This window comes from Manis pentadactyla, chromosome 8 (assembly GCF_030020395.1).
Source record: "Manis pentadactyla isolate mManPen7 chromosome 8, mManPen7.hap1, whole genome shotgun sequence".
In the NCBI taxonomy this organism is placed as follows: domain Eukaryota; kingdom Metazoa; phylum Chordata; class Mammalia; order Pholidota; family Manidae; genus Manis; species Manis pentadactyla.
Window position 1 is genome coordinate 9,174,824 of NC_080026.1, and position 24,029 is coordinate 9,198,852.

Here is a 24,029-nt window from a genome sequence, read left to right on the forward strand (position 1 = left end):
ACTATTCAATGAAGACAGTAAGAGTATTCAGTCATTCCAAACTGAGTAAAAGCTTCATCCTCTCCGAGTTCACCTCCTCATCCCTTTTGGATAGTGAGGAAAAAAAGAAAAGGAAAAGCATTTCCAAAGCACAGTGTGGTCAAATGATTAAAGCAAAATTGCTGTCAAAAGCAAAATTTACTTTGGGGTAAAACTGATATGTTCAGATATTGCTAATGAATGTGTAAATCAGTATATTCTGTTTAGAAAACAACTTGGCAACATTTATAAAGTTCATACCATTTGGCACAGTTCTCCCTATTCCTGGGAATTTATCCTAAGGTAATAATTAAAAAGAAAAAATCCTATAAATGTAGAGATAATTTAAATGTAGTGTTAATTATAAATAAAACCTAAGGAGCAAACTGATTGTTCAACAGCTGACAAATAGATAAGCAAACATCCATGGACCATTTTGTTCCCTCAAATAATTATAAACATGGACTCTATAATAACACAGAAAGACAAAAACTTAAATAGCAGAGCACCAAATGATCTGCATGCTTTGATTATAGCATATGATGTGAATAAACTAGAGGGTAACATTGAATAATGGAAGCGATGGTCTTAAAATAGGAACAAGGACTATGTAATTTTTTTCTTCTTTAATTTCTTTGAATGTTGCTTGAGATATCCAAAGAAATTAACAACTAAGATTTTAAAAATGGATGAAGATGTTTCTTTGTTGTTAGAAGAGCAGGTAAATCTTCCCACACACAACTGACCACACACATCAAAAACTAAACTCTTTGTTGCCATTTGTCTTCAAGGAGAGCTGGCATGTTTAGGGATGACATATGAGGTAGCACCTCTAATGAGAAGAGATAAGGAATGAACCTCTGGAGTAGGATCTTCACTTGAAACTAAGATGTCACTTCAAGAATTAGATCCTTCTAACTCCCTCCTCTCCTCCTTCCCCCTCTTTGGGAAAACTATGGCAGACGTGGATATTGCTCCATGTCTCCTTCCTTTTACAAATTGCTTTTGGTAATCATGAGCGTGGCTTTAAGGCTTCTTTTTCAGTGCTATTCATTTTTTTTCTCCTTACTTTCTATCTTGGTACACACTTCACCTTTCCTTTCTGTTTGTTATTCATAGTTGATATTTGCTAACCTACTTTCACTTGCACCCTGGGTTGTGTCTCTCTTAATCACCGCCTGACTGATGGGCTGTATTTTCATTTTCAGTGGTGGACATAAATAAAGGTTAACTCAACTCGAGCTCGTAAGTAGCATTTATTTATATACGATAGTGGCTTTATGGCACTAAGAACATCTAATGATACCTTTTATTCCCATTCTCTGTTGACAACAGGGAATGCTTTAAATTTCTTTACATTTATTCAGTATGAATTGATGCCTTGTAGGGAAGTTGTTCTTTTTCACCTGTTATTAAAGTAATTTTTGTCGCTTAGTTTGTACAGTTTGTCTTAAAGTTGATTGGTATTTCTATTTTTCAGTCATGCTGGAGTAAAGCAGCAAGACATCTACTGTCGTATCTGAAGCAATAATACCCTCATTTTCTGTTAGGGCTGATTTCTCTTCTGCGTTATTAATATTGAAACATTTTCTTTCCCAAGTGGATGACTGCCTTAAACACTTCTCAACGGTTTAATAAATGTAAGTATAAACTGGGCTTTTTATTATGTCATGAAACCTTGATTATAGGCAAGGACTTTAGGTTGACTCTATTTTTTTTACTTTAGGTCTCCTGGCATTTGAAAATACTAGGTATTGTACAGAAAGGTGTAATTGTCCTCACAGGAATTTAACATCATAGGGCGATTTCCGTTTTCGTAGATGACATGTAAGTGCATTATGAGGCCTACTTTAACCATCATATGTGAACACTTGAGCTGTGGCATCATGGAATAATAGACTCAGCCTTCATTTAACAATACTGCGAACCTACTATGTGTTAGGTTCAGTGTGCATTCCTGGGACACAGTAGGAAGCAAGACCATACCTTCTCTGTGTCCTGTGCTCTTTACCTACAAAACAGAAAACTGATACTTAATTTATGAGGCCAGTTTTAAGTGTAAAGTTTGTAATGAATCTGATTTTTTTATTTCAAGAACCAAAGAAGATAACACATTTTAGTAAAAACAACACATTTCTTTAAAATAAAGATGTTGTAAGTGATGCCTAGTCAATATTTAGAGATTACCATGGTAAGCAATAACTGGAGAATGTTAGGGGCGTCTCCGAATATGGCTATAATTGTGTATTTACATTTTCAAATATAACGTATTGCAGAAAGGAATTTAAACGTGAAGCTTGCCCTATGCTCAGAAAATTTAACAGAGGCAATGAAACATGATAAACACAACAAAACAGATGTCAGAGATTTTTACATATAGACTAAAACTTTTTCCTGAAAAATTCAGTGCATACACTGAATATTTTTACTACCATGGTACTGATATGAAAGAATAGAACCACAATAATAGTATACATTAATTGAAGAAAGTTCCATCTTAAACATCCTGAATGGATAAGAAAAGTGAATTATGTTACATGAGACTTCATTTTTAGGTTTTCTTTAAGGGGAACTATTTGTGATCACCCCACTAGTTCATTTATAAGATGATCCATGTGCAAAATTTCCATTTCCGCATGGTTTCTCAGTAACAAATCTAGTGTGTAAAACACGGTCTACTCGCGATCTTCTTATATTGTACTAAGCAAGGCTGAGCAGCCTCAAGGTCATTCAGACTGTTTTTTGGCTTCTCTGTGAAGACAGCCCCAAGCTATTTAAGGAATATCTGACTGCTAGAAAGCTTGGACTCAAACTTGCGCTCATCACTAGCAAGTGTATGTTTTTTAGATATTAACCTCACTCCTGGCTCCACTTAACTTTCCATTATTATTTTTTCTTTACCTTGTTTAAAAGCACAACTTTAAAAAATCTTTAAAATCTTTCTATATGGAAAAAAACCTCTCAGTAATCTGCACTGAATTGTTTTTCGTGGCTATCTGGATATAAATAAATAAATAGGGCCTAAATAATTAGTGTGGTTATTAAGAAAACCAAAATTATGAAGCAGTTTATTGCCTTAATTATGTTTATGTTAAAATAGAAAATTAATAACCATAAAAAAGCATCACTTTTTAACTGACAATAGCTCATGTGTTGATAAACACAGAGAGCTCGCATAGGAAGGGACTTATTTAGATATATGGTTTTATTGGAAGTAATCGTAATAGAACTTATTTATAACAAATTCTAAATAGCACATCAGTCTGCATAGATAGACTATAACATTTTGACAACTCTACTTAATCTTTAAAGTGGTACATTTAAGTTGATTTACAGCATGATCCTCATGAAAATACCTATGACATCTACATTAATACACAGTGAAAGGATAGTAATCAGTGAAACTTCTGTGATTTCCACATGAATCAACAGTGGTGCGTTGCTTAATGTAACACGCAATTACATCATGTTAAATTTATGTGGAAATGTTTGGATATGCTTAAAACGTCTGTGGTAAATCATTTTGAGATCTATAATTGAACACTTTTCTGTGATAAATTACTGTATAAACACTGAAATAATATTCTTACATAACTATCAATTTATTTTGAAAGACTCCGACAACCTCAAATCATGATATTATTTTCTTTGTGTGATTCAAAGGCTTGTATCCTTCAGGAATTTATTTTACTATCTTGTAGGAAATAATTCTAACATTTATAAGATGCTAATTTCTGTCCTATAATTAATTGTTTTTTAAAACTCAAAATACTTATGTTATCTTAATATATGAAATATCATAGTGAGCTACAGTCCCTCCAATAATGAAAAATGCTTAGAATTATAATTTCACATACTTTTCCCCAATAAAAAGCTACTTAATATTAATAAAGCAGCAATGCTCTATTTCTAGATTCACTTTGTTATCAAGAATACTTAAGAAAGCAGTTTAATTTCATGGTAAAACTAGTGGAAATGTCATTTTTATGATTAGTTCAGGAAAAATATTATGTAAAGCTGAGAAATAAGTATTTTTAAACATAAAAATACTATCTGAAAATCATTAATTTCCCAGGTACAGTCGCCATAACTCTAAAATCCAGAAATGAGAACCTCTTTGGGGCTTAAATAACTACCTGATAAAATGTTTAAACCAAACAAACTCTATTTTGAGCTTTTTATATGCCCATTGATTTGAAATATAGTACTTCTTCCTAGAGCTATCATTCCTTTAAGTAAGGGAATGTAATTAAAGTGGATGCAAATTTATAGTGTTCTAATAGTTACGACTCCCCTCCTCACGACACTGTCCTTTGCCTTCCGCTTGAACCTCAGTGCGATGGAGCACTTCACCCAATGCGGTGAGGGCTCCGAGCCCCTGGCGGCCCTGCTTCAACCAGGCCACAGTATACTGACATTTCATTCCTACCCATAAGAGTGGCAGGGACTCTCCTTTCTCTCAAAGGGAACAGGCCAGCATAGTGCCACAGTAACAACAGTACTGATAATTATCTCATTTGGTTTTGGTTTCTGCTTTCTCTCCTGAGGCATGAAGAACGAAACGGATTCATGTAGCCTCAGCTTCTAATTCGATGGAATTCCATTCTTGTGGTGCTAGGCTGGCAGACTCCAAAACCAAAAGGATAGGAAGGAAACAATTGGCAAACGAGTCAGTAAGTGAGAACCACCATCCTAATTTTGAACACTAGGATTCCAGACTTGTACGTTCTGGTCAAGGGGAAAAATAACCCCATGTGTGGGTGATCATGTGCTCAGAACATGAGCCGTGTCCTGCAGGGCAACATGTCCAGCTCCCAAGTTTCTGACACTCGATGAAGCTCATCTCCATCTTTAATGACTGGTTCCTTCTGAGTAACGGGAGTCTGCAATCGTACCAGTGAGTCCCCTGGACATTAGCCCAAGGCCTTACTTCTTTAGAAAATGAGTTCCTTTCGGCTGGATCTATTTTATGTGGGATACCATGCCCTGCATAAGGCAACCGATTAATCTACAAATAGTGTAATGACAAAGAATAATGACCAAAAACCAAAAACAAATCAAGAATAAAAATCTACTGTAATAAGGAGAAATTGCTGCTCCCCACTCCCCACCCCTGAAAGTTTAGAGGTATTCTGTGTAGACAAACTGAGAGCAAACAGGTCTCTGACTCCTCCAGGTGTAATGCTTTCCCAGAACTCCTAACTGGTTCCTGATGGTAGAAAATGGAGCATTTAGCAAGGCTGTAGCCACTCTGCTATTGATGAGAGCTCCATGTTGTTGAAATAGTGCATAATCTTGATTCCCTCCATGATGAACATCTGGCTCATGAAGCCACTGGCATTGCTGAAAAAGGAGGTAGACCTCTATCTGCTCAGTGGGTCATCTTATCCACATTAGAGGCCTTGTGGTAACATGTGACTTCCTGAGAAATATACTCACATTTTGGGCTCATTTTGAAAGGCCATATCCCTTCAAATAGCCTTTCCCCAAACTCCCTCCACAGCCCTCCAGTCCTACTCTTTCCAACTAGTCCATTAACCACTGTGTAGCTGTCTGTCCTGATTATTTTTGCTGCATTAAAAAAGAAAAAATTAACCTCCCACTTAGCATCTTAAAACAATCAATTGTTTTATTCAGATCATGGGCTCCGTAGGTAAGGAACTCAGGCAGCACACTGGGGAGGGGATGGCTTTGCTCTGCTCTGTCTGCTGCTTGGCGAGGAAGGCTTAAAGCCTGGGGATGACTTGATGGCTACGGGCCGGAGCCACCTGCAGGCTCTTCATGCACACACCTGGTGCCTAGGCTAGGCTGGGTCGGGAACTAGGCCTGACGACGGGAGAGCTTACATGTGTGGCCTCTCTTGGCAATCACACAGCATGACGACCACAGGGGAGGAGAATTCCATTCCTGCTGACCACAGGAAAATAATTAGCTGTTTCACTCTTGCATAGGAGGATCAGGCAAATCTAAATTCCAACCCTAAAATGACTAGGATTTTAAATTCCTTCACTCTTACACAGGCAAAATAAAAGCCCTGGATTCTGCCATTTTCACTGAAGTTCTGGGCTGCAACTCCCTGCTGCTAACAGCTTCTGTTTAAATTGGGGTCTTGGTTGCACAACAGAAACTAACTCTGGTTCTCCTAAGCAGAAAAGGACTCCACTGGAAGAGTATGGGTTAGCTCAGCCCATAGGAGGGTTGAAGAAACAAGCTTAGAAAACGAGCCTGAATTAGAGACTGGGAAGCAGAGAATGTAGCTAAACTCATACATCAGGACCAGCCTGTTAGGACACTGCCATTAGCAGTGCCACCACTGGCTCCTTGACTGCTGCTGACAGGAAGACATGCTACCATTGTTACTTCACTGTTCTGTTCCCTCCAGAACCACCCCTTACTGCCCCTGATACTGTCACTTCCTAAGATCCAAGGTTCCTGTGCAGAGCTTCCTGCTGGCCAGACTTAAGCGACTTGCCTGCATCTCAGCCTTCGGGGCAGTGGGAGGGGATGAATGCTCCTTCCAGCTCCCTGGAGGGGAGAGGGGCTTTGGTTCACCACGTCTGCGCAGCAGACCTCCTACCAAATAGGAAGGAGACTTGGATTTGGGGTAGACAAAAATAAGCCACATACTCACTGTTCATGCTTCATCTGATTATTTAATCATTAAAATAGATGAATGGGTGAATTCGCAGTAAGATTTAATTAGTTCAAGCAACCACTTTAAAAAAGAGCCCCCAGATTCATCCCTTTTTGGTGGTGTGACTGGGTAAATCACTTAACCTCTCTAGTTATCTTTTCTCATGTATAAAACGAGGGGTTGACCTCTGATCTCTTAATTTTCACTACAACTAACTTCTCTTTTTAAAAATTATTGTCAGTGTTATTTGCAGAGGCTCATCCACATGGTGGAGCCATATGCCTGGGACTGGGCAGTACCCACTGCACGAGTTTTATATTAAAGAAATTCTTAGGGAACCAAGTTGGCTAACTTTGGAAGTTACGATGGTTTGTTTTCCTATGCCTACATAAACACATAATGAAAGATTATTGAACAAAGTTGGTTATACTTACTGGTTGTACATCTAATTTTCCATTGTGTGTGTAGTAATTTGGAACTTTTTCTTTTTGGACAGTCTTATTTTGTTTTCTGAACTTCAAGCACAGCTTGATGAGCTGGTTGGCCAATAGCCTGCAAACCCAGGAAACCCTCCCCAAGAGAATGTGGGTTCTTGGTACAGAAATCTTTACAAGAGACTTGGTTCCAAGGTTCTCTAGGAGGAATTCTGAGGACTTTCCATTTAATTCACCTCCTCTGAGTCATTCCTTCCATGCACCTGATGTTGCCTCTGAAGAGGATCTAAACTCTTCAAGAGAACACAGACTCTATTCTCTCCCCCTTGGGAAAGATCACAGTCATTCTTTGGAGGAAAAGATGGTGCCACTTCAGCCTTGTCTGACCTCCCCTTCCTCAAGGTATCGATTAGGGATTTTCTCAAGCATCCAGGGAACTCCTCTGGATCCATCTTTAGCAACTAATACCCAACCAAGATCAAATTTTCAGAGATTTCACTGGCAGTGGCTCCCACAGTCCTCCTACCTGAATGGCACAGAACCTTCAGAACGGAGCAATGTCTCATGAATCCTGAGAAGCCTTTTGGACAGAAAGGTAATTTGCCAAAATTTTGCAGTTTGCTATGTTATTTACTATAGTTGGGATCCAAATTTCCAAACAGGGTTACAACAGAGAAATCAGACAATTGGAATAGGTATTCAGAAATGGCTGTTCACCCAGCAACATGAAGTTCCCAGACAGGGACTTTTGGGTTGATTTGCCAGGCCCAGGTCATGCCTGTGTTCAAGGGAAATTCCCAGCGAGGCCATGGATGTGACCACTGGGTGTGCTCCAGTCTCCTCCAGCCAACTCCAGACCCAAACAGGAACTCATTCAGGGAATGTTAACAGCCATACTGGCTTCCACAGTCTTGCTGTGGGACCAGCTCCACAGTGACAGGGAAGTCACACAGCAGGAATGTGCAGTCAGAAGTTGCCTTTTGACCAGCTACACGAAATTCCCACATTATGACAGCTGATGGTTGTTGTATTTGATTACATAGACACGATTAAAGATGACTGGTTAGTTGAAGGTTTCATAAATGTGCACACTTGTGTTAGAACCCTTCATACAAGGCCTTGCATAAAATGATCATAGCGATGAACTAACATTTGTATCAGTTAACTTTGTGGCATAGGCATATTTTTGCACCTACTTTCCAGGTAGAGAAACTAAAGTGCAAAAAAAACCAAAAAAAAAAAACAAAACCAAAAAACTAAACTGAAAGGAAAACCTAGTTAGTTACATTGCTTAAGTATACCTGGCTTGTTAGAGGTGGGCTTGGGGTTTGAACTTGGATCTTTTCCTACTACAGCCCACGTGCTTAGCCACACCACTGCATGTGATGGATGCAGGCTCAATAAATATTATTTTTTCATTAAATAAATACTGAAATACATAAAATATAGAATACATAACTCTTTCCTGGACCATTAGTTTTTAAAACTCATCTTCTTGCCTATGTAATTTTGTTAATTTATTTAATTAGTGTCTCACATTTAGTTTAGCAAAAGATATTCTTCCTAAATTTTCATAAAACCTGTTGGTTAATATAGACATGGCCTGCCTTGTGTAAACTTTTATACATGGGCTTACCTATGATGTATACACCATGTAGTCATTTTAATTCCTAAGTTTTATGAATATGTAAGCAATGACAAAAGCTCTTTAATTTATAAAAGGTTAAATGAAATTACAGACTGCATCAATGACCTATGTAAATACAATAGATTTCCTGAAGGAACTATTTCAGTGTGGCCTTTACATACCAGGGTCAAATTCAATATAGCATCATAAATTTGTTCCAAAAATACATGTCATTTTTAGGGGTCCCAGTTATGGCTGAAGTGATATTCTTATGTGCTGAAAAAATGACAGTCATTTTATGTAGACCCCTTTAAGATTTACTATTCTCTGTCCCTTTTCAGGGTTTCTGAGGATTTTATATTTCCCATTGTATGTCCAAACCAATTTCATTGTGTCCCTTAAAAAGAAATTTCCAGAGAAGTAGACAGGAGTCGATATACTGGCAATAAAATATTTCAGGTAAGTTTTCTAGATTGTTCACCTGTCACAAATGCCACTGAAACCACTGCTTTTTGCATAGACAGACACGATAATCTGTATGAGAAATGGGTTGTTTTATTCACTGAGTATGATGTTATTACTTAGGCATCCATTGCTTTGTGGAGTGAATACTTACAAAATAAGTTGGTTAAACAGTCTTCGTCAAATAAGACAAACTTATTTTAGTCGCAAAATCGGTTTGGCAAACTTTTTCTGTAAAGGGCCAGATATTAAGTATTTCAGGCTTTTCTGGCCATATGGTCTCCGTGGCTACTACCCAACTTTTCCACTTGAGCCCCAGAACAGCCATACAGCACATGCACATGTAGTGTGGTTGTGTTCCAATAAAACTTTATGGATACTGAAGTTTGAATGCCGTTTAATTTTAATGTGTCATGAAACATTCTTCTTCTTTTGAAGCATTATTCTTCTGGTGATTTTTTTCAACTAACCATTTAACAATGCGAAGTGGGCCTTAGTGTGTGGGCCTGCTGGCTGTATTTGGCTGACCCCTGTAATAAACTGTGAAATCAGCTGTAGGTTAAAAACAACAAAAATCTACCCGTGGAATACTTAAAGTGGCAATGATAAAGATATATAGTGGTATTTTAATCATTCTAGTTTACTTTTACTTGTTATCTCTATCATCTTAATCATTCCAAGATGAGTGTGCATCTTAAATTTGTACTTTTCCTTTTGTTGCTCCTTCTGAACTTGAAGTATTTACCTAATCCACTATTTTTTATGTCAGCCATTTTGCCCTTGATCCTGTATTCTTCAAACCTTGCTTTGATTTGCTATGTTCTTAAATTTATATGGGGAAATGAATGATAGCAGACATTATTTATATCAGGGAGATAAATTATAACAAAGAATATGTTAGCTGTTTCTTTATCCTTGCCCTAATGAAAGCATCATTTTATATGTTTAAGGTTTGTATAAATGTAATATGTTTTTCTGTCCTTTCTTTGATATAAAACTTTCTTCCCTTTCCCTTTGATGATAGATTATTTTTAAAACATGGCTATGTACTATCATAACTTTGGCTATTCTCATAATAATTTCACTTAAAATGGGGATTAATGGCTGTATATAACTTTGCCTCTGAACATGGGCCTTAGTAGAACTGGTCAGAATATGGAGGATCAGAACCAAGAGTACAGGCTGGACTGCAAGTTGGGTGAAGACCTGAAAACATGCCGGTAGAAGGATAATTGTTTTAAAGGTAAGGAGGTGAAGGTATAATATTGAAAGAGTTTGAGCGTTGGTCATACATCCAAGGAGAAAAGACAGCCACATCATGAGAATAAATGACAAAGCTTCTAAAATTTCAAAGGTTTCTGTTTGGAGATGGACTAGGTCATTGGCCACAGCTAAAAAATACTAATTAGTTGACATTTTAATATAGATTATAGGTAAGATTCAAAAGCAACACAGTGTTTGAAAGATGTTAGTTTTCTCATAACATTATCAGTGTTGCCAAAAAACAATTGCAGCAGAAGAGACAAGACCGCTGAGGACAAACCAGCTAATGAGCTGAGAGACTGGCCTGGCAGCCGGTAATAGGAATCCTGAGCTAGCGAGGTCAGGGTTCATGGACAGGTGCAAGGCAGGCATGCGGGATTGCGGGTGTAAAGCCCACGTGTAGACACTGGCTCACCAAGTAGCAAAACCAGAGACAAGGTAGAGAGAGGAGTGGGATCAAAGATTATCCTCACAACCTGGAATCTGAGGTATCAAGCCTAGACTGAAACTTGCAGTGAAACACCTCAAATTTCAGTTGCTGCCAGATTTGGGAGAATAAATAGTCACAAATGAGGTTCTTCTGCTGAGGAATTACAATTGTCAGGGAAAAGAGAGAGAGAGAGAGAGAGAGCGAGAGAGCGAGAGAGCTGTATTATAAGTAGCATAAGATAAGAATGAAGTAACACCACAGTTAGAAGACATATGTTATTTTTTACAGAGGGAAACCTAGATCTTTCCATTTCCTTATTTAAATGATGTCATTACTCATATTAATTTATGTGTCATCCGAGCTTTGTTCATATTTATTTCAGTCAATTTAATTAGAAATATGGTCATGAAAAATACATATTAGTTGGTATACGTCCTAAAATCTTGGACTCGTGTCCTGTGCAGAGAAGTGTCTCTGGTCAGACTTGGTCTTCCACCTAAACAGCCCATCACCAGGTCCTCTCCCAGCCCCTTAACATTTCTCTGTGCATCTACTTCTTCCTCAATGCCTCTACTTCGTTCAGCACTTCAGTGTATTTCGCTTGGATTACTGAAATGTCTTCTCAAATTCTTTGTTCACGTGCAAGCTGGAATGATCTTCACAACAGAGAAATTACATCATGCCCCTTCCCACTGCCATGAGGAGCCCAGCTCCATTAGGACACAGCTGTGCCACTTTGGTAAAGTATGTTTCATCTCTGTGCCTCAGCTTCACTCCTATAAAACTGGGAGTCATAACAGTTCCTAGAGCATACACCAGCTGTGAAGACTGACATAAACTTAGCACAATGCAGAGCCGTCAGTAAGCACCGGAACAGCATTATATATGAGTCTTGTTATTTAGAATGACATCCAAATTCCTTTGTAGGGCATTCAGCACCACACAAAATCCTTCCTTCCCTTGCCTTCCCATCGGGCATTAACCCCAATTGCCCTCCATGCCATTCCTTCCCTGGCACCAGCAGTGCCCTGTGCTAGTCACACTGAGCAACTCGCAACTATTTTAAACCATCTTCTTTCTCTTGCATTTGGGACTTTGCATATGCCGCTGTCCTATCTGCAAAGCCCCACCCCACATAATTTGCCCGTTTATATTCTTTGGGACTTACCGTTATGGTCATATTCACTGCAAAGACGTTTCTGGTCTCCTAATCCTAGACCAGGTGCTCTTTCTGCCGCGATGCCATGTGGTACCTATGTTTACATCTGCCTTCATAAGACTCCCTTGAAACTGCTTGCTTCTCTGTCTCCCCTTTAGTCCATAAGATTCTTGGAGGCAAAATTGTCTGAGGGCAGAGCCTCTGGCAGTGCGTGGCTCATGGAGCACATGCAATAAATACTGTTGCCTTCGTGAGTGAATAGGGCACTTATGGAATAATATGGTTGTTAATTCAAAAGTGAAAACCAGAGCAACACATGTTGGCGGCAATTATAAAAATATCCTGTTTGCTTCCCTCCCAAAATGTTCCAGCATCCTGGAAATGCATAAGTAAATGTGGCATTTGCAGTATAAATATGTCTTATTCAAAATGGAAGTCTGAAGCTATTATACACCAAGGATTTTTTAAAAATGTACTGTAAAAATACACTTAATATTTCAAACTACAAATTGTGTCATAAAATATCACATTGACAAATTTGACGTAACATACTTTTATTTATAATTATTTATTACTTTTTTGGTTGTTTTTCAGTTGGGCCTCTCCCTCACTGAACTCTCCTTACTGGACTGTAACCCAGGACTGACTGAACTGAAACACACTGGGGATGCACAAATGTATTTTTATTCATCATGACAGATGCTCTTTGAAACTTGTGAGAACAGAAGTTCAGTTAATGTGTTTCCCATTTGTTCTTATAACAGACAGAGGCCAGAAGACGCAGTGAGAAGGTCCTCAGTAAGTGTCAGAGTAAAGCTCCTGTCCTATCGTGTTCTAGTGTCCTCTTTACCACTTTAAATAGCCTTGTAACTAAGAGTGTCATTTGACAGCTCTGACGTTTAGAAATGGAAAAGAAAGACATTTTCAAAGTGGCACATCACGGGCGGTAGAAAGAATCTGACACGGAGGTGCCCAGGGAGTCCTGGGCTTGCCATTCCTATTTGGGCGACCACTAAACCATTCGCTTGTTTCTCTTTCACTCATTTACATACTGTAAATTGCATACAGCTCAGCAGACACGGTCACTTTGTTAAGCCATTCAAAAAATGAAATAAGTGGTTCTTATCTAGAGGAGCTCAGAGTTCAGTATAAGATAGCTCTCCAAACCTCTGATAATATCATCTCTAGCCACATACCTAAAACTTTTATGTGCATAAGAATCAGCTGGGGAGCTCCTTAAAATGCAGGCTGTGATTCAGCGGGCCTGGGGGAGTCTGGAATCCTGCATTTCTCAGAAGCTTCCAGGCTGTGGAGATGGCTGGCCAATGGGCACAGTTTGAGAAGCAACTGCACTGAGATATAAACAGAGATGGGGGAGGAGCACAGAAGAAAGGGCACGAACTCATCCAGGAAGATTCCACAGAGTGAGTGAGAAGGGGTTGAAGGGTGAGTAATACAAGGTGAAAAGGGAGGTATTAAATGCATTTGAATGGAGGGAATATTTTATATAAGACACGGAAGTGTGAATGGCCTCGCCTCGGCGTGGGTGTGGAAAAAAAGGCAGCAAATTCAGGAAGGCATGTGGTGGGCGACCAATTTTCAGGAAGTGCAGTAGTCCCGGAAGCGCAATTTGCAAAAGGTGTGTGGTGGAGTGGGCCTAAGGAAGGTGGGGTCAGTGAAAATGGGAGAAAAGAAACAGATTTCTACTGATATTTTTATGAGGTAAAAAAAATAACGGAACCAGATCCCTGATTGAATGTGGTTGAGGCATGCAGGGACGTCTGTAACTCGGTGACTGGAAAATAGGGCTGGTTTTTAATTTAGAGAATCTTAGCAGGAGAAGCGGGTTTGGATTTCGTGGGGCAAGTGGAAAATGAAGATGAAGTGTGTTTTGAATACATAAAACTTAATGACTGAGGGACAGAGATTCATCTCCATTTACATCTAAAGATCTGTTGTTTCCTTTTGTTAAGTCCACTGTCCCTGAATGCTGCACAGAGGTATTACTTTCTATTTAGTAATAAATAAAACAAAAGTTAACATTATACCCCCAAAAACAAGATTTAATATTTTATCCTCATTTCATGAGTCCCTTCAACAATTTTCTTTTCTTATAAATTCTGTGTGTATTCCTTAGAAGTTTACTGTTGTGACTTTAAATAGTATTACCATTTTTTTTCCTGAATACAGAATCTTTTAATCATGCCCATGGATGGGTCTATAATACAGTCCATTTTCTGTGTCTCTTAATTATTGCCAGCGTCATTTCAGCTGCTTTTGTTGAAACGTGATTACCGACCTTATTTTTTCCTTGACATTACCTTTCCATTTCTCATGGGTTCTATCTGATTATATTCCAGACTCTTTTAAATAAGTCATTCTGAAACAGTTTGTCATTAATGACTCTTTCCGGTAGTAAGTAATATTGTGAGTCTTAAAGAAAGACTACACAAGAAAATGAATTCACTAAACCTTTGTCTCTATCTGTAGAGCTGATGGTTTTTGCTTTTTTAAAAAAACAAGAGTTGCAAAATAATAAATCGTCTGGGCCAGAGAGGTAATGTAGTGGATGAAGTGGGTGGCGTGTAAGAATTCTGACATTTTGATGCTGTCATAACTCATGTTCAGTAGTAAAGATGAAACTTGGCCTTGGTTTCAAGTGACATTGAACCTTGGCGAGGGAGACAATAGTGATTGGCGGAGAATGTGGCAAACTGGAGAGCACGGGCCCCGTATAGAGCAGAAGACACCCCTTAGTTCCAGGGGGCTCATGCCATGTGGGAAGGCAGTTACTCTCAAAATCTGCTGAGTTTTCAAAAGTAGAAATCTAGATTTTTATTTGAAGTCTACTAATCTTATCAATGTTGGCTCAACTATTTTAATACTGTGACCTATAGTTGTTATGGGGTGAACTATGTCTCCTAAAAAAATATGTTGAAGTCATAACCCCCAGTATCTGAGAATGTGACCTTATTTCAAAACAGGGTTTTTGCTAATGTAATCTGGTTGGTTAAGATGAGGTCATTGGAGTGGGCCCTGATATGGTATGACTGTGACTTTATGAGAAGACAGGAGAGAAACACACAGGGAAAGGGCCATGGGAGAAGCGGGCAGAGATTGTAACATTGCATCTACAAGCCAAGGCACAGGAAGGGTGCCAGTCACCAGCAGCCAGGAAGAGAGGCATAGGACAGATCGTCCCTCGCAGTCCTCAGACGGGACCAGGCTTGCTGACTGCTGGCCTCCAGAACCGTCAGACAGGAAATTTCTGTTGTTCCAAGCCACCCAGTTTGTGGTACTTTGTCATGGCAGCCCTAGGACTGATACCATAGTACATCAACATGCCTGTGAGTTTTATGCAGTTTGCCACCATATAATATTGGGTAATTTTGTTACAGATAAAAAAACAAAACAAAACAGGAATTTGTAAAAATATTTATGTCTGGCTATGCTTTTCTAGAATATGGTAAGTTACTCTGTGTCTTTATCAACAGCTTTTCATCTCATGTCTTAACCCAGTAGATGACCAGAAAATTAAGGGTCTGAATTTATTCCCTCAATAAATATTAAGCACGTAGCAGGTGCCCAAAACTGGACTAGGCACAAGGGGTAAAACTATGAATACGAACAGCCCTTCTCCTCAGGAAATTCACCACGATAACAGCAGTTATGATGCAAACCTGTCATGATGGCAGAGTAGCATGGAGCGCTATGGGGAGACGGATGAGGGGCACCTGGTACTAACAGGAGGTCAGGAAAACCATCCAACTGCGGTGCGCACGGTTGAATTGTGCAGAAGGGGAGGCATGGCAGCTGACTTGTCTCACAACTGGTATATAACAGAAGTAAGAGTCCAGCCCAGGACCTCCAACCCAAATCTTGTTCTACTTCACTACACTACTTTGGTCTTCTCAACTGCAAAAATGGAGATATTATTACTCCTTAAAGCTTCTGTGAAGGTTAAATAAAACATATGAAGCATGCAAGCCCCATGCCTGCTCACGGCACACCTCACCTGTGCCCAGCAGCACTGGCTCTCCTGCCTGCCCTGGACACTCACAGGACTCCATGTCCCAGATCCCTTGCAAGTAGGCAGTCTTGTGACTATTTCTGGCCAATATATCAAAGCAGCTAAGAGCCAATGTCCACTTCTGATGGTAGGACCAGAGTGACCATAGGTTCTAGATGGTGGAGCTGCACGTGATGAAGCCTCTGCCAGCCAGAGTCTCTGGGCGACTATTAGAACAAGCACCCTGCCACCACACGATGGGGATACATTTGCGTTTTGTTAAACTACTGGGATTTGAGAGTAAATTTTTTTATAGACCTTTATCTTAGTTTATCCTAACAAATACACTGCTCCATAATACATGTCTCACAAATGTCCTTTTTTCCTTTGACAATAATTTAGGTCACAGGGTGATGGAAATAACCTGTAAATTGAGAAAAATATTAAAAGTTAGGGCACATTGCCCAGCTGCATGTAATACATTCCTATTGCAGATCCTGAGACAAACCCAAAGCAGCTTATGATAGCTGAGGAAGTCAATGTGTCCTGAGACCCGCTGAAACGGAAAATCCATGTGCTGTCAGAAAAGTCACCTCTCATGAAAGATCATTTCTCTCATTCCTCCAAACCAAATTATTTCAGTTTAAAAATAGCAAAAGGGCCTTATGAAAAAACACATAAATGCAAAAAATCCCAGCTTGAGGTTTCAGCCACTCTTCTTAACATACCTTCAGAGGGCTCTGACTGCCTTTGCTACAAATAGAAGACTTCCAGGAAGGAATTATTGAGCAAAAATAAGTCTTTCATTTTCTCTACAAATTTGAGACACAGGGAGAAAGATGAGAGTAAATATAATTCCAAGTTTTCCACTCAAACAAATCTGGATGCTTCTGCCCAGCATCCGATGTCTTGATGACATGTTCTCATTTGCTGACTAACTGCATTTGCCATTTTTTTTTCTAACAGACTCCATTTTAGTCACATCTCCTCAAAGTCCACTAACAAGCAGGATTCATCTTTTCTTCATGTCTTTATCCGATTGCCTGAAATGCCCTTCTCTCTAATGTGGAGAACCAGCTGTGGTTCTGCTTCTTGTACCTGGATTTTGTCCTCTAAGATTCTATGCTTTTTTAAAAATTTATCGATTTATTTTACCATTGTTTTTTTAAAAATGGAGATACTATCGACATATAACATTATATTAGTTTAAAGTGTACAATATGATGGTTCTGCATGTATATATCTAGCCAAATGATCACCAAACCAAGTCTTATACATCATTGATGCCTTTTTATGCCTAGTAATTCTGTCTCTTATCTGAACTGTAAGTTTTCCAAGAACAGGAATGACTTTACCCACCTCACCTCCATAGCCCGAAGCTCTGACACAGTCCTGGGGGCACCAATAGCAGTCAATCAACACTTCCAGGAGGCTTGACTTGTGATCCTTACGGATGGGTAATGTATTTCAAGCAGGGAAAAGAGAAAATTGAAGAGGTTCCAGCAGGACTAGTGACTGAAGTTCAAATCCATGTCTGGGGACTTGAAAAATTATGTTCCGCAGGGTTTTTTAAAGCTGAGTCTTACCGATTAGTGACCATTTGACAATAGGCTTATCACAGCTGCCCCACGGAGACTGGAAATAGGCAAAGAGGCACTTCAAAACATTTTCTACTTGGGAATAGCTCTGGTGGCTGGAGAGAGAGGTCCTGAAAATGATATTGTGCACATTTTTTGTGTGTGTGTTTTTATTTTTTTTATTTTTATTAAGGTATCATTGATATACACTCTTATGAAGGTTTCACAAGAAAAACAATGTGGTTATTACATTCACCCCTATTTTCAAGTCCCCCCATACCCCATTGCAGTCACTGTCCATCAGTATAGTAAGATGCCACAGAGTCCCTATTTGTCTGTCTTCCCTGTGACCCCAGACACACTATGGGTACCAATCATAATACCCCACAATCCCCTTCTCCCTCCTTCCCCACCTGCCCTTCCCACCCCTTCCCTTTGGTAACCACTAGTCCCTTCTTGGAGTCTGGGAGTCTGCTGCTATTTTGTTCCTTCTGTTTTGCTTTGTTGTTATATTCCACAAATGAGGGAAATCATTTGGTATATGACTTATTTCACTGAGCATAATACCCTCTAGCTCCATCCATGTTGTTGCAAATGGTAGGATTTGTTTCTTTCTTATGGCTGAATAGTATTCCATTGTGTATATGTACCACATCTTCTTTATCCATTCATCTACTGATGGACACTTAGGTTGCTTCCGTATCTTGGCTATTGTAAACAGTGCTGTGATAAACATAGGGATGCATATGTCATTTTGAATCTGAGAACTTGTTTTCTTTGGGTAAATTCCTAGGAGTGGAATTCCTGGGTCAAACGGTATTTCTATCTTTTAGTTTTTTGAAGAATCTCCATACTGCTTTCCACAATGGTTGAACTAGTTTACATTCCCACCAGCAGTGTAGGACAGTTCCCCTTTCTACGCATCCTCGCCAGCGTTTGTTGTTCCTAGTCTTTTCTATGTTGGCCATCCTAACTGGTATGGGGTGATATATCATTGTGGTTTTAATTTGCATTTTCCTGATAATTAGCGATGACACTGGTCACATTTTAAACATTAGGCATTCCATTCTCTGCTCCCGCATCTGCTTCTGAGAATTAGATCTGTGATCATTGGGAGTATTGTACATATTATGTTTTTACTCAAACTATCACCTCAGTTATAGAGGACACAAAGACGTTTTATGTGACAATGGAGTTTCAGTTAGTGAATAATTTTGTGCTATAGACTCATGTGAAGTGCAGTAGCACCAATAAAAATAAATAATTAAGATGTTTGGGTACGTTTTTCTCAGAGTTCTGGTTGCACTACCTTACCCTGTATCCTGCGGTGTTTGTAATTTTCAGATATATTACATTAAACTAGGTGGTGAGTTAGATCTGATGTTCCTAAAAAGGAAAGGTCATGTCATAGACAGGGCCATGAATTGAGCAGAACTTGAGTGAAAGCGGGGAGGGAGGAATTGGGGTGGTTTTTAAATTGAGCTCAATTTATTCATTGGATAAGTGTTTCCTGAATACCAGGCACCATTCTGGGCACTGAGGAGCTACAGGTGATCCAGACAGACTTGCCCTCTGTAATCTTGGAGTATCTATTCCAGTTGGGGTGATAGACCGTAAACAAGGGAATAAATGACCAAGGCAGAACCTGACAGCGGCAAGTGCTATGAAGAACCTGAAACGGTGTGTTGCTAACAGTAGTGAGGGAAGGTGCGGCAAGGGAAGGCTGTCTGGGAGGTGATGTGAAAACAGAGGCTTGTTCGATCCAGGGAGCAGCCTCACCCCGATGCCCGGAAAGAGCGTCCCTGCAGGGGCCTTTAGGCTGCAGTGAGCTTGGCCCGTTTGTGTCTGAGGAGCTTAGGAAGGCCAGTGTGATGGGAGCATGGCAGAGGAGCAGTGGGAAGGGGATGAGATGGGAGGCGATGGGGTGGCTCAGACCTGCAGGCCACGGGAGGAGTGCCGGCTTTAATGGAGTCAGAGACTGCTTCCCTGACTCTGGCAGCACCTGCACTACTCTGCCTCCGTTGTCCCCCTGCTGCTCAGTGTAGTTTCAGGTCCCTTTTCTCTCCTTTCCCTTATCCTGACTGCTGTTCTGGGAAATCCACCATCTTTCACACAGGAAAAGTTATCTTTGAGGGATAACTGCAGAAAACCCATGATCCGGGGGCACTAGTCCTTCCTCAGTACACCCCGTCCTTGTGGGTGGGTTTTTGCACACATGCACCAGCTACGCAACTGAAACCTAAACCGGAGCAGTTTTATTTCATCTCTTAGGGTGTTAGTGCCAAGGCCAACTTGTCCATGTGGCACAGCACCTGGGCCCACAAACTTAGGAGGAGAAAATGAACTTTTAGGTTACAGCAAACAAGTAGTATTGATATATCTATAGTCATCTTTAGACCAATGCAGTCATAAAATATAATTTTAAATATCTTTATGGAAGAAGAGGCCCTTGGAGGCCAGATGCCTGGGACCCACGAAGTCATAATGTAGCCCTTGGAGTTTATATGATAATAGATACTAAGGGACTGTTTACTTTTCAGTGTAATTATTACTCTAAAAGAAAAGCATTTTATTTTGTTCATTCTAGTTTATTAATTTAGTGGACTCTAAACTAGTTGAATAGTAGACCCCTAATAGTAAAAATTATTTTAAAATTGTGTATCCCTGGAAGTATATATTTATTTATAATATATATATGCATCTATTACTGTACTATTATATTGATAAAATATATACATAGTTATAAATACATAAATAGAAAAATTTTAAGGCTAGGTTAAATATGAAATAAATGTTAAAAACATTTTCAAGTTATTAATAGGTACAATTTTTGCTCTACATAAAGTTATCGATGATTGTTTTTAGTAAAAACAACATAACAGAATATGCTGAACTCCTATGAAAGTCTTATTTTAACATTTAGTGATGTGAGAGTCAAGTTAAAAAGTCAGCTTTTTTCAGCTAACATAGCTGAAAAAGATACTTAATAAAAATCTGTATCCAATGGAATGAGTCCAGCAAAGGAGGCACTTAGGAAGTCATGATACTTGTTTTTCAATCCTGTCTATCAATTACACATTTTTTTGAAATTCAGCCACTTGGTTATCTTCTTTGGATAAAAATCACTAGTATTTTGGTTTTTCTTTAATCAGAAATAGTTGCATTGTTTATTTTTAGCAATTAGCTCAAGATCCACTGAAATCCTCATTTAGAAGATTTTAAAATAAATTATAAAACATTAGGTTTGTTTTTAAATTAAGGAGCAGTTATGCAAAGTATTTACAGATGATATATATATACATTTGCTTTTAAAATGCAGCAAAATCACATAACAAGGGAAACATCTCCACAGATTGATCTTCTCTATATTAATGAGTTTCTCTTAAAAACTTACTGAATCACTCATTGTTAAAACATTATCTTGATGTGGTGGATGAAAGTATGTCTTTTTTCAAAAAATATCTACAAGCATACCATTGAGAAATGCTATCACTGTAGCAAAGATCAGCCAATCTGGAGCACTTCCCTAATTTCTAAAAGAAAAATGTGTAACTCCCTTTTATTTCAACAACCACTTCATGCACTTCGACAAGGTAACTAGTGAACTTCTTTGTAGGACAAAATAATTTTGTGGTCATTGTCTTCTCATTACAGAATATTTAAAGGTTATAATACTTAAAATAAGAAATTAAAAAATATATTTAATGGGAAAAGGAATTGCAATACATGGCGAAATGCTGACAGGGAACCCAAGAGTGATGGAGTGGTTCTCAAAAAGCTTTGGATGTCACAATATGCTCTTGGGACACCTTGCTCACATGATAGGACGCTCGCATTCCTGATATGCACAGGGAGTGAGGGGGCCAGGGTAAAGATCTAAATTAAAGATCAGTACCACTTAATTTCTTTTTTATTTTTTAGATAAGAAATAATTACAAATATGAGGCTTGATATTTTCATCTTGTACTATAATGGATTATTTGACTCTCGAAGCCATGCTGTAAAATTGCCATTGGGTGTTTCTCTTCTTTTTTCAGTTTTTATTCTAGTTGTCTTCTCCTAACATATTTACTATGACATCAATTCCTTCATTTATTTTTGCCAATCAAATGTTCTTTAACAATAACAAATAAACATAGAGATTAGAGACACTTTCTAAATAGTCTATGCATTTATACAGATTCTTTTCAGGGTTTCTCATATCAGTTGCAATTAATAACAGATTAACTGAAAAAAATTTCTGCAATTAAAAAGCAATTTCCAAAGCCTCTTATTACTTAAAAAGAATAGTCTAGATTATATTCAGAGAGTTATGGAATATGCATATTCTTATTAAGACATAGCAAACAAGCTTTGAGCTTGAGCAATAAAGTTATTTTTTTCACTTTTTTTGCTTTCTATAAAAGTATCAACACTCAAACAATAAATATGCCATGTGTTTATCAACCCAAAATATCTGAAGACAGGATGGTATTTCTGTAGCCTTAGCATTATAAAAAGGATACAGAGAAGCAAATGTTTCTTATGTCAAATCAGAATTTTTAAAAAGTAAAATGACATTACTTTAAGATTGTTTAAATATAATTTAAGATTTAAGATTTAATTTCTTAAATCTTATCTTGGAAATATATCTTAAATCTAGGAAATATAAATTCTTATATTTAAGATATAATTTAAGATTTAAGATTGTTTAAATATAATTTAAGATACTTTAAGATCATTACTAAAGATTACATTAAAATCTAACATACTAGAGATTGGAAACCAGAGGGCAAAGAGAGATTAGTATTTCAGAGACAAAATGTTCCAAAAAAAAAAAAGAGTACATTAATAGCTGAGATAAAGTCATTCAATTAATTGAATATTTTCAATTCAAAGTCTACTGTAACACCGATTGCTAGTAACTTAACTCACACTTGAATCAAACCTAAAACTTGCCTTTGGAGAATATTCCTGAATGGTTTAAGAATTTACTAGGAATCCATTTTCCATTAGTATTGTCTATTACTTTTATTCAAAATGGGGGTTTGGAGGAAGCCTGAGAAAATAAACCCGCTTTGAAGTAGCATTGTAAAAAAAGTTTTAAAAGTAAATGGCCCCACAAAAAAATTCTATTCAGTTCATCAAATTTGCCTTGGCCTCGTCCATATTTACCAACTTACTTCCTCCTAGCTGTTTTCATCATTTTCTATCATTAAACGAAGACAGTACTTCCCAGTCTTGAACAACAGAAATAACCCCGAGGGCAGTACTGAGCACCTACCTCTTTGGCCGCGCCGTCTCCGTCTGCTTTGAGGCTGCTGCTTCCGCCTTCTACCCCCTAATGTTCCTGCCTGAGGTTTGTTCACATCTTTACTCTTACTTTTCATACCCTTCCTTGTCTCTGATAGTTTCATTTACCCTATGATTTCAGTAACTGCCTCCTGCAGAAGAATCCCAAATGGGTGACTCCAGCTGAGATTTTTAACTTCTTTCTGGTCACCTATGCTCAGGTAGACTACAAGCAATACAAACCTAATGTCTACACAGCCAATAGCCAGTCTTCCTACATGTAAGTCCTCTGCTTCTGTTCAGGTTCCATTTTCCTATCTATGTTGCCTGGAGACTCAGAGCTCTTTGAATCCCGTGTCTGCTCTCTTACCGTCCCATCCTGACAATCATCACGAGCACTGCTTTCAGTAACATCTTAATGGGTCTTATTCTGAGGAACGTGTCAACCTCAGTCATCATTTTAAAGCATGGCTTTAATCACATTTCATATCTCCTTTGAAAACCTTTATTTACTTCTGATTGCTTGTAGAGGAACGTTCAAGTTTGAATGTCCATATTCCTCAGTCTGCCATTCAAGAATTTCATATTTTTTTAGATTCACTGCCCATCTGTCCTATCACTTAATAGTGTATACACTAAGGTTGAATTTCATTGCTTCGTATTTCCCCAATATAACAGGCAATGTCTTGCCCCTTCATCTTTGCTGATTGTGTATCCTGTCTCTAGCCTGAAGTACTATATAACCTGCAAAACCTAGTTCAAATTAATCTTTCCAAAGGAGTTTTACCTGATGGCTCTAGCTTAGGCTATGATCTCTAACTGTTGACTTATTCCTGTGGGTTCCATGATGTAATGGAAAGGGTATAAGCTTTGGATTTCTCTACATCTAGGTTCCAAAGTCCTGCTGTTAGCTTTGTGACAACTGGAAAGTTATTTAATTACTTTAAGTCTTGTTTTTCACATCTGTAAAGCAAGAATAATATAGCTTACCAAGTAGCTCAAAACAAATCCTGTGTGGTTGACATCACTAAGCGAGATGCCAACTGAGTGGTTACCAAGAAGCCTGGCATCATTTGGATATATATATATATGTATATATGAAGTGCCACCTAAGGACCAGGCATTTTAAAATAGAGGATGATGAG

The 24,029-nt window shown here is 38.5% G+C and overlaps 1 long non-coding RNA gene across 1 annotated transcript; it reads left to right on the top strand.

Moving 5' to 3' along the window:
* The first annotated feature begins 11,118 nt into the window (after positions 1-11,118).
* Positions 11,119-16,323, top strand: LOC118911832 (uncharacterized). Its single transcript, XR_005024614.2, has 3 exons — positions 11,119-11,607; positions 12,622-12,825; positions 15,522-16,323. It is a non-coding gene; the product is annotated as an uncharacterized LOC118911832 (long non-coding RNA).
* Positions 16,324-24,029: the final 7,706 nt, after the last annotated feature.